This window comes from Poecile atricapillus, chromosome 1 (assembly GCF_030490865.1).
Source record: "Poecile atricapillus isolate bPoeAtr1 chromosome 1, bPoeAtr1.hap1, whole genome shotgun sequence".
Taxonomy (NCBI): Eukaryota; Metazoa; Chordata; class Aves; order Passeriformes; family Paridae; genus Poecile; species Poecile atricapillus.
In genome coordinates, this window is record NC_081249.1 from 72,613,420 (window position 1) to 72,625,504 (window position 12,085).

The window sequence follows — 12,085 nt, forward strand, 5'->3', positions numbered from 1 at the left end:
CTGTAAGACAGATAAGACGAAGAAAGTAAAAAAGCACATTGCAAAACAGCAATGATGTTTCTAACTTCAGGAATGCCAATGTAACATAGTTTTTGTTCTAAGTTTGGTCCTTTGGAGCAGTTTATAAATGAAGCTTTCCATTTCTTACTGTTTAGAGCCCTATTGAGGCTTGTCTTATCCCTCACTCCTATGTTCATTTGCAGGTTAAGCATTAGACATGTTTGAAACAAGACTATCAGTTAGATTTCCTTGAACTTCAGTAATTCAGGACTAGATTTTTGCACTTCCTGCCTGTTCAAGTGAATAGAACTGGTTTTTGATCCCATCTTCTCGTAGCATTTTGCTGAAAAGCTCCAGTAATGTAAGCAGTTGGAATTTTCACTGAGTGGTGAATTGTTTCCTACCTAACTCAAAACTAAACTAAGGCAGATGCCCAGTAATAAATTATGAAACATTTTTAAGAATCTTTTCCATTTTGGTAAGTTTTCTAACAATAAATGTTGGCTATTTTATCCTGACAGCCTCGTCATATTTAAGCCTCGTATACTTAATGAAGTTAATGATGGTGAAGTTCTGTAAGTTTGTATGAATAAAATCTCAGTTTCTTGCTGCTTTATAAAAGCTCTTTTGTAGAGCGTGATTGGGCAAGATGAATTACATCCATACTGCAGTCCAGCATACATAGTTCATGTGTGACACCTTAAAGACTTTTTAAGGTAAAACTAGCTTGGAAAAAGACAAATCATTAAATGTAGACTAAAACACACCAACCTAACAAAATACTCTTGCTTTTCTTAGCAGCGGTTTTACTTCAGTGGTCAAGTTTCTTCCTATGCATAGATCAACACAGGATAGGCCTTTTAGCAAGCACTCTGTAAATATGCAGTTTGTGTTTTCATGGGCAGTCCTAGTTTTGGCAGTAGCACTGCATTATTTTTTCAAGAGTGATATACACCAGTAGACAGATTCTTAAATCATGTGTTTCTTCTGTTCCTTGGTGTTTCAGACTTGTTGCTTTGGGCAAGAGTAATACTTCCTAACTAAGCCTTAAAATACTCAATTTACATTATTTTCAGTAACTAAATAAATTATTTTCAGTCTTTAATTACATTGTCAGGTAGAAAAAACATTTAACTGTCATATCTGCTTTTAGTATGAAAAGACATTGCATGAAATCTTCAGGTATCTTTTTGTAACATGTGCTTATATACATTAAATGAAGGTGTTTCTGGAATAAGATCTTTTGGTTGGAAGTATTTCATGACCATTTTAGGATGATTCATAATGTATTTTCTAGTTTTTGTTTTTTATGTATGTTAAGGATGCTACTTAAAGTAATTTTCCAGCAGCAGAGCAAATAATTGTTACAATATTATATTTCATTTGTAACTACATTTTTGTATGTCTGAACTGTGAATATTTAGGCAATGTGATATTTTTGTGTTTTATTTAGGAGACTAATCTTTCGCTCTTTTGCAGTCATCTTTTAATGTTTGCACAAAGTGCTTTGGAAAATACTGATATGTATTTCATGTGAACTTGCAAATAGAACAAGTGACTATTCATAAGTAATTTTTTCTTTAATGTGCTGTCAAATGTGCATAAATCTCCACTATGAATTTAGGTGCTGTGGTATTACTTTTAAGTTTTCCCAAATTTGCACTTTTCTACAGTAATTGATACAGAATTTTCTGTCCATATTCTTTAGATTATCTGGTTCTGTTTATAACCTTACTCTCTCTCAGTAAGACTGATGATCAGGAAAGGAAAATAACACTTTACAGATGCTACTTATGTAATAGCAAAATGACATTAGTCTTTGTCACTCTCGGTGTTTCATGAGGCCTCAGCTGTAGCAGATGCCATTTTTGTTCAATTATTGGTAGAAAGACCTCAAGTGCATCTGTGCTTGTTTATAGAATACTCAACTTTTGCTGTTTCATGGGGTTTTTAGTAAAAAATAGAAAAATCTATCTAGAGCAGATTTAATAAGTCTATATTAATATTTTATTATTATTATTTCTGAAAATCGTTGCTGCTCACAATTTAAATAAAATCTAGTTATTCAACTTAAGCTACTTAAATAGAGTTCTTCAGTTTTTCATATTCTGACAAGTAAGAATATTTAGAAATTATATATATAACTTAGAAAAATTCCTTGTTGATGTGTTTGATAAATGCCGTATATATTTGAAGAAGCTAAAATTAATGTTTGCCTTAATAATTTTCATTTTTTCTTCCTCAGCTACTGGAGTTAAGTTTGGCTTGGAGTTTGTACACGTATTTACCCAGACTAAGAAGAAACTAATTTTCAGTTTCAGTTATCTGCTTGGTACCTGTTTCGGGCTCATCCACCTCTCTAAATCCTGAGATCTTGCTTGGTGGCACTGAGACTTGCAACCAAAATAAATTCCTCTGCTTAGTTTGTCTTTGCTCAGGGGATCTGTGTTTAAAGAAAGACTACAGCACCCAAGAAGCAATAAATGAGATTTGTTTAGAAATAGTAATTTTGGATGTGAGGAAACCTGTTAATGGGTCTGTTGAGTAGTGTGAGCAAAGTCTGTTTAGTGACCTGGTTACTCTGAAGCCAGTGCCTTCCGAGTAGTTTTTTTTTCCTTAATGTGACCTTTTGCTTAGCCTCTAGCATATTGCTTCAGTAGCTTTCACAGAGCAGAAAATTTTAGTAGTGATAATGCAGTAAACTGATAGAAACAGAAAAAATAGAAAATAACTTAGTGTTGTTACCTGTCTATTGATACCAGTCTGTCATTTTTTAAATTAAAATATTCATAACTTTTCTCATTAATATTTCACAAATCTCCTTGTCAAAGTAGTTTTTTCTTATTACTGGAGGTAGTGCTTGTTTTGGGTTATTGAATCTTCCATGAGGAAAATGGAGTTTAAATCTGATACTTCTGTCTTCCATCAAGTACACTTTAATTGTGCAGAGATTGGATATTACTTTCCTATTAATTAGCGCTTCTAATAAATAGTGGGTTTTGGTAAGAAGATGAGTTTTGGTAAAGCTGTTTTGTCGGAACAGTCATATGGGGAGCTCAGTAGAAACTAAAGCTTAAAGAGTCAATTAGATATATCTAAGGCAGATGTTTCTGCCTGAACATAATCTTAAAATCCATGGTTTGGTTTGGAAGGGGCCATTAAAGTTCATGTAGTTCATTGCCTCCTGCAATGAGCAGGCTCCTCTTGAGCTACTTTAAGCTGCTCAGAGCACCATCCAGTCCTTAATGTTTCCAGGGATGGGGCATCTATCACCTGCCTGGGCAACTTATTTCAGTATTTCATTGCCCTCATTGTAAAAAATTTCTTCCTTTCACCTAGTTTGAGTCTATCCACTATTAGTTTAAAGCTGTCACCCTATGTCCTGTCACAACAGGCCCTACTAAAACATTTGTCACTGTTATGATTTCCTGTGGTGGCTAATGGCTCATTAGTTTAGGCTTAGAATTGTGTAGGAGGAAACAGTGTTTGTATTAGTTTTGTTGTGTACGTGATATGAAGCTCTTACTACAGGTCCCAAATGCAGTTTGGGTTATCTGCTTGACAGGATAGCTGTTCCAAGAAAAAGACAATATGATGTTGAAATTAGGTTCTTCAGGCTTTTTTATCTTCCTACATGCCTCTGGTTTATAATACTTTTAAAATATTATTTACTTATGGAGTCTTCGTATTTGTTTCCCCCACCATTTCTGAATTACTAAATATTTGTTTTAACTACAGGGGAACTTCTGAGTTTAGCTAAGAACCAGCTATTAATGTTTGTCCCTATTGATTTGTTGGTCCTCCTTGAGTGCCTAACGTAATTCTGCCCTTTGGGTCTATTATACATAAATAAAATAATAGTTTTTGTTGGATATTTTTGATTAAATCAAACACTGTATCTTAAGAATGTGTGATCTTGGGTTAGGGTATTTAGCTAGAAAACAATGCTTCTCAATCTGTTTGGATTTATTCAGATGACCAGTTTCTTAAACTTGTGATGGAAATACTATAATTGCCTGGTAGAATGTACTATTTTCATCAGTCAGAACTTTGTTTTTTCAAATGACAAGCATCTTCCTTATTCAGGTTGGCCTCATGTTGCTCCAGGCCATTTCACAGGAAATAGCCTACAAGTTGTGTAAAATAACTGTGCAGCATGGCTTCCTGCAGAAAGTTTCACTGATACTTCTCTCTTTATATTTTCTTACGTTTTAGTGTGCTGTATATGTGGACAGGCCATAAGTTCATTGGAAGAATCTTAAACGTTGAACTATTCTGGTTGTAAGCAATATCCGTAACATCTATGAAAGACACTGTATGGGTGCTAGAAGTTTCTCCTACAAGACTTCCTTGTAGCATTGAAAGGCTTTGGCTTTCAGCTTCCTTTAGTCAAATACTTGCATATTCTATTCACTTGGTAACTCGAATTAATTGTGAGATAGCAACTACAATTGGACTGGTTTTATGTTATAATTTATTTGGCATATGTAATATCTGCTTGGTGAGGAAAAATTGTTAATACAGAAGTCAGGCAAAGAGTCATATTCAGTGCACTGTGGCTATAACTAATGGTGCTTTTAAGTAGGTTTTGCAGTCTTACAGTTGACACTTCAATTAAGAAGTAGATTTTCACATTAATGTTGTATAATAAAGGGTATTCTTGGCTGTTTAATTTATCTTTCAAGTAAACATGGGTGACTTTTACTACATCTTATCCTTGAATCTTGCATTTGGGGAAAACTTTTTTTGACTCCATATAGTGTTCACTCTTTTTAATATTTATATAGATTCTGGTTTTGTGCAAGGAGAATGTAACAATTTGGGTAATCTGAAATGCAGCATTGTTCTATAACACCTGATTTTCAGTTTAGTATTTTAATGCACTTTTGCATGAGGGTACAGTTAGCCCAGTCTTTTTTACCAGATAAGCAGCCCTTCAAGTCCATCCCCACCATGATAAATAGTGGAGTGCATCTTAAATCATTTGCAGCCTGCCAGGTTGTCTGTTTTGATACTTATCCACTCTTTTGACATTTCTTCAGCTCATATAAAGCCAGAATAATTCTAAGATGCCACATGAAATTCTCTAATATGCCTCTGAAGATGTGAATATATTGTGAATGTAGTGTAATTGTTACATGTCTCAGTTGTCAACTTGGTGATATGCTGTATCTTTCTTCTAGAAAGTACTTTTGTGGGTAAGTAAAGTGCCTTTGAAAAAATATTTGTATTATGTTTAGTTGTTGATCTATATTTAATTTATATTTTTAATTTTTTAACTGTTACTGAAAAAAGGAAGCTAACAGAAATGTGAGAAATATTTTTTGTATTTCTGAATCTAAGGTGGCTCCTAACTCCAGCAGAACCAGATTAATTGGCAGAATTGAGAAGGTTGCTATTAGGGGAATTGATATAATGGGATCTCATTTTTCAAAGGATTTCCAAATCTATTGAAGGTGGTTGCCTTCTATAAACACCTTCGTCTTGTAAAACAATATTTCTGAATTTTAGATTAAAATATTTGAGAAGCAGATTTTTACCTTTCTTGTGAGTCTTAGTTGTAAAATCAAGGGGAAAATTTGCCAGAACACCTCTGCATTTGTTTTCTCTCAAATCATCAACAGCAAAGGCATTTAGAAAAAGTATCCTTCTTTGCAGTTACATCCTCAGAGAGTGTTTCATGTATAGTGAAGGGATATGCTAGGATTTTTCTTTACCTGAACAGATGATGTAATGATGACTGGAGGCATGGAATTAAATTTTTTATTTTATTCCTAGCTACTGTGTATGTATGCAATTTGTTTAGGGCCTGATTTTGCCTTCTGTGTAAATTTTTTTTTTTTTTTTGGATGATGCATAACTTTTGCCTCAGGCTATGAGAAAATGAAATACATTTTTTGTAAGTTTTATGGATATTGTATATACAATGTTTTACTGTATTTTAACAAATGAGGATGAGAAAGGTGGGAGAAAAGCTCACAAATTATATTAATGTGGTGGCTTAAATGCAATATTAAAATTCAGTAAGGAGCAAGTAAGTAAAAGACAAAATAATGAATCAGAAAAGATATAAATTGCAATATGGAATCAAGTTCTGTAATCAACAGAATAGGTTCAGTGGTGTATCTTGCCTTCTTTTAGACTGTTTTCTTTTTTGTTAACAAGTTAGATTGTAATTTGAATTTTGACTTGTAATTCATTCTGAAAGTATGAGTTCTAGTATAAAACAAAGCTGTTACTTTTGTGTGTATTAGATAGTGTTGTCTTTGACCTCTAGGATTAACCTTTCCTTTAATATTTAGGATTATTAAATGTTGCTGGTTAGTGATGTATCCCCTAAAGGTCTCTTTATTAGGAGTCATATTAGTGCAATTAAACTGCTTTCTTTTCCAAAACTGTCAGTTTAGACCTGACTTAAATGTCATGTGAGAATTGATGTATTGAAAGGAAGCTAACTTCAGTTCAGATTGGGTTTTGCATCCAGCTGTAAGAGAATGACAAAATCAATACATTCTGTGAGGTCTGCAGCTGTTTAACAGTTTACTGTAAAAAGTATTTGTGAAGAATAACTTCAATTTACAATAGTAAATACTTTTGACCAGTTTTAATGACATTTGTTAATTTGGCTGTTTTTTCTCTGTGGGCTTTAGCTGCCGAGGACTATCCTTAGCAACTGATGCAGAAGGGAAATGAGACCTCACAGAAGTTGAAGGCTTTTTGTTCTCAGAACTAAAAGAAGAGAACAGAGATGTAGTGCATAGAGGTTTTTTACAAATACATCTCTATACTTTTGTTGTCAGTTTTAAAAGAGATTGCCTTCTTCAAATTAAATTGATACTTCCTTTGCAGTCTTACTGAAATGACAGTAATACTTAAGAAATTAAGAAATACTTAAGAAATACTTGACTAGTAATACATTTTTTTTTCTGTAATTGTAGTTTTTACTACCATTAGGAGTGTTTTTCCAATTTGCAGCATTTACTGGAATATGTGTATTTGTTTGTATTTCATGCAGTGTATATTCCTGATTTTACTGAGGTGATACTTTTGAATGTTTAAGGTTTTTTAGTGTTGGAATTTAGAGTCATCTCCATCAGCTTAATTTGTGACTCAAGTCAGAAAGCAGTAAATTGCCTTTATCCCATCTAGCCTTCTTAGTGTGTTTTTTCAAAGACTGAGTCTTTGGTGACAGCCACTAAACCTAACAAAAATTCCTTTCCTTAGGATTCGTATTTAAAAACAAGACTCTATCGTTTACTGCATGCTATATGTTTTATAGCTACTATTTACTTTAGTTGTTACCTAGTTTGATGTATTTGTGTAGGTTTGTGTGAAGAGATTTTATGTTTTTTCTAGACTCTTGGGTGCGTGTTATAACTCAGTTCATGGAGTTTTGAGTAGTTCCAGCTGGAAGACATTTCATACATTATACTACATCACAGTATGATGTCCAGCTCAGAGTAGGGATCAGCTCTGAATTTAGACTTCAGTGGTCAGGAACACATACAAATCTTGGATTTTGAAAGATATGTTTCATTTAAAATTAATTACTGCTATTGTATATGAACTGTGTTGGGATATTGTAACTTTTGGATCTTTCATAGAGATCTTAATTGAGGAACAAACTGCAGAGGGAAGGGTGACAAGAAGCAGTGGATGGAAGAGAAGCGTTTTATTATTTTAACTTTTTACTTTTTATTGGCACTTCCAGTGCACTTGTCATTGGAGTGAAATAGTGGACTATTCTGAGGAAAAGACAAATAATGCACAATCAAAAGTATCCCCCAAATTCTATTTTTGGTTGCTAACTAGCAGCTTTAATTACTTGTGTGATTTATGTTGTTAAAATATAGGTGTCTTTCAGTAACTTCCAATATATGTAAGGTTTAAGGGCCTTATGCCTTCTTAAGAAGTCTTTGGAAACAATTTTTCTTTTCTAGAAGGAGCTTAATGAAATAAACCACACTAGAAGAGAGTAATGAATTCTAGTAAGAGATACAGAAATGTCATACTGTTTTGATAAATATATAGTCTGTTAGACAATAAAATTCAGTTTTCGTGTTAATGAAAACAAGTGAGAATCAACAGCACTGTTAATTACAGTTTGCTCTACGCACACAACCTAGATAAAGTGCAAATTAAACGATTAATTTTCAAGTTTATGGGGAAAATGTTCTCTTCTTGCTAGGGCATTTTTTGGATGCCATGTCTTAGCATTCTTGTGGTTACTATACTATGAAAGGTGAGTAAATAGTCGCACGTTCTTCTGGACACAAACCGTTGAAAACTGTATGGTCTGTCTTCATAACATTTCTGAGATATCTTGCTTTTTTGCAGTTCTAAAATTTTCCATGCCATATTTTGTTCATACTATAATTTTGACAGCTTTGTTGCCATGAACTTTGCATCATTTGGAGACAAGATTAATTTTTGCTGGGCTGCTGCAATTGCAAGGCCCGTTTTTAAGGAAAAAAAGTAGCACTGGTTTGTCAGTTAAAAAAGTCAGGCTTATGTCTATTTGTATTTTTACTTGCAGTGTGACCTGTATCAATTCTTAGGTGTTTTTCAAAACATTTAGGTTCATGGTTCTGTAGAACAAATTTTAAAATAGTGCAATATATTTAACAAACTCAGAAGAATCATCTTGACTATTCTCTTTATATTTAGACTGCTGTATCAGTGGAGATATGAGGTGTAAGAACATAGCACATGTTACACCTCAAATACTTTGAAAAACTTGTTTCAAGTACTTGGTAAAAATGGGAGAATCCGTACTATATTAAATATAAAATACATATTTTAAAATGAGTGTATTCAATATTTTTGTTTAGATCTACTTTTTACATTTGATATTAAAATTAGTTTGCATTGTGAGAAATAAATTTTTTAATGCTTCTGTCTAAAGTAATTAAGTATTATCCTATAGTTGCCATTATAGCAATTTTTCTAAAAGATTACCCGAACGAATTGGACCCTTTTGAGGGTTGTCTGCATTAGTGCGTTCTGAAGTATTTTACAAGAATCCTGGCAACAAATGATTTGGAAAGGTTTGAGTTGTGTAAAGAGTGCTTTTGCAGTAGGACGTTTTTTGTTGCTGACTTTATCTTTTTGATAATGTTTTTTTTCTGATCTTCACAAAGTTTAACTTAAGCTTTCCTGCACATTCTTTGTCTTAGGGATTTCTTTTTTCCCTGTAATAGCATATCATCCATTTTTCTTGTTCTATTCCTGTTAAGATTGTCTTCCCAGGTACGGGTGACTTCAGAGGTTCTTAATCACCCCACATATTTCTCTTTTAAGAGTTTAACCCTGTTCTCATGCTGCTCAGTTTTAACTCCCTGTTGTGGGTAGTTGTGGGTGCCTTTGGGGAAGGGGCTGAAGCAGGCTGCTACTGAGCAGAAGAATGGGGAGTCATATAGTGAGGAAAAGAAGCTCTGAGAAGGTAACACTATCTTTGTAAAGCTCTGCAAAAAGCTTGAGTATCCAAAAATGAACCTCTTAGGTGGGCTGGAATTACCAACCAGGACTGACTCAGTTATTGTGTCAAACTGCCTGTTGGTATTCCTATCTGTTATATTTAGGCAAAACCAGTGGACTAGTTGACCTAACTTACCTATAGCAAGATGTTTATGCTCACATATTAAAGAGGTGTCCTGATTTGTGTGTGACAGGACTGATTTTTTTTTTTACCACCCAGGACTCCTCCAGATAAAATTTTTGAATACATCAAACTTTAATTATATGTACTGCTGGTTAATGTTGGAAGTTGAGTATTTTCTCTGACAGGAAGTGTAAAGTTGCCAATTCTGTGTTACGAGTACAGAAGAATTTCCTGTGCTGAAAAATCGAGGGACCATGATATGTTTCGAACATGCAACAGTAGGAATAATTATAAGCAGCAGCATCTTAATCTTGCAGACATGTTGATAAAGTAATAGGCAACAGAGACCTTAAGGCACATTTATGGATCTACCTGAAATGTTTTTTATGCTGTAATAATTGAACACTGAAGTTAAAGCTAAAAAAATGGCAAATAATTACTTCATGCTTTTTCTTTCAAAAGTTAAACTAAACAAAAGTAGGTTCTACTTATCTTTTGCTGTACTTCAGTTAACTGAAGACTGGTAGCATTTCAAGACAGGGAAAAAATGATTGATTACTACGAGGAAGACCAGTGTGTTTTTTATCATCAGAGCTTGCATATGCTTCTGTCCTTTACAAAGAAAACAAGTTCTAGTTACTAGTGCAGCTATATAGCTCTGTACTTAACATGCTTATCTAGCCAGTATTATACTTAGCCTTGTCTTGTGGCACTTGTCACATTAAGAAAACAAATACCAGCTGACTTGCAGTTGAACCTGAGATGAATCAAGTAAGGTTTGTGCCTACTGTAAAGTCTGGTGCTTTGTTTTGTAGTGAAAAAGTTTCTCACAACTGTTCGTGACGTGTCTGGTTTTCACACAAGCATGTAGGCGTGCATGTGTGCACACAATCTGACTAGTGTAAACTGATAGCCACTGTCTTTCCCTGTCCTTTTGATTTAGGGACTGACAATAGGGGTGATACACCACTTTCCCTTCTGCTTCCTGATGTCAAGACTGAGGTGTACAAGTGGGCTAATAATCAACGTGGTTGTATGTTGATTTGTGACTAATTCATGTCAGTTTATGGGTATGGTTCATCCCCATGGGGCTGCTGATTTTACTTAAAATGTCAGTTGATGTTACTGTGAAAGGTCGGTCAGAGTAGCTGCATGTTCTCTAATAAAATTTTAATATGGGTTCTAGTGTCAGAAGAAGAGATCCTCCTTAGTGTTCCATCAATGGCCTTTTTTAGCTGGACTTCAAAACCTGCCTGTGTCTTTTAGTTACCAGACCTTGTTTTTCCACTCCACATTGAGCCATATTCTTTTGAAAACAGTGTGTACTCTTCTTATGTAAAGTACTTTTTCTAGGTTAATATGAGTTACTACAAATAAAGTTGTTGACCTGAGAGCTCTTTATCATGTATCTCATGGCAATTTCCTATAGCAGGATATTTTTATAAAACTATTGGTTCTCTTCTGTCAAATAGTGGTGTCTGCTGCTTCAGGTGGCTGAAGATAGAAGACTCATGTTTGGCATACCAAATATGATTGACCAAGCTAGACTTTTGTGAACCTGTACAGATACTATGAATGTATTTTGATTTATTAATATTTCCATGTAAAAATCACTTGTACACTGATATAGTTGCCTAGTATGTGGATTTGCTTTCAAAGTGCATCTGAACATAGGCTCTTAAATCATAAGTGGAATGGTTTTTCAGAATGAGGTATATTTTAAAAAAATTTCTTATTCTCAGCATGAGTTTACTCAAGAGCAGCGTACTTGTTAATATTCCTGTAGAAAAATGAAAGAGAATTTTTTTTTATAAATTCCATTAGTTTTGTTTCGAACTGTGGATTTGTTTCTGTTTAATCTTTTTGATGTAAACAGTAATCCTAAAATCCCTTGGAATTGTCTCTGATAGAGTACTTTGTTTTCCCATAAGTGATGATTTATTTGCCACTCTGGGTACTATCCTTTGAGTATTGTTTCATAGCAGGATGGGGTTCATGTTTAGTAATGTCAGAAATCTTTTGCTGTTGGGTGATTGAGCATCTGTTGAGTCTGGATCAATTTGATGTGTTATTTATCTGTTTAGTGTAAATGAATGTTACAGTTTCTGGTGATACTACTGTTTTATGCTGATTTTAAAAGGATGTTCAGTATCTGAACTAACATCAATAGCAAAGTATAATTCATTAAAAAAATATACCACCACCAAAGTTAAGTCAAAACGATTTGAGCAATGATTAATTGGCAGGTTGAATTTATATACCATAATGTAATACATTAGGTCTTGGTTTTCAATCAACACAAGTATTTTTGAGTGTTGAAATCAGATTGAGTATTACTGAACCACAGCATTTAGGCAAGTACTGTAATAAGACCTGTTTATTTACAGGTAAAATAGAAACATTTATTAATTATAAATACTGCGAGAAGATGGATTCATTTGCAGTTGGGAGCTTTAGATTGTTGCATCTGATAAATGAAACTTA

General features: G+C 33.8%; 1 protein-coding gene across 7 annotated transcripts in view; it reads left to right on the top strand.

Annotated features, from left to right (window-relative positions):
• Window positions 1–12,085, top strand: part of PSPC1 (paraspeckle component 1) — a 56,477-nt gene that overhangs the window by 14,610 nt on the left and 29,782 nt on the right. The gene's annotated exons all lie outside the window — the stretch shown is intronic.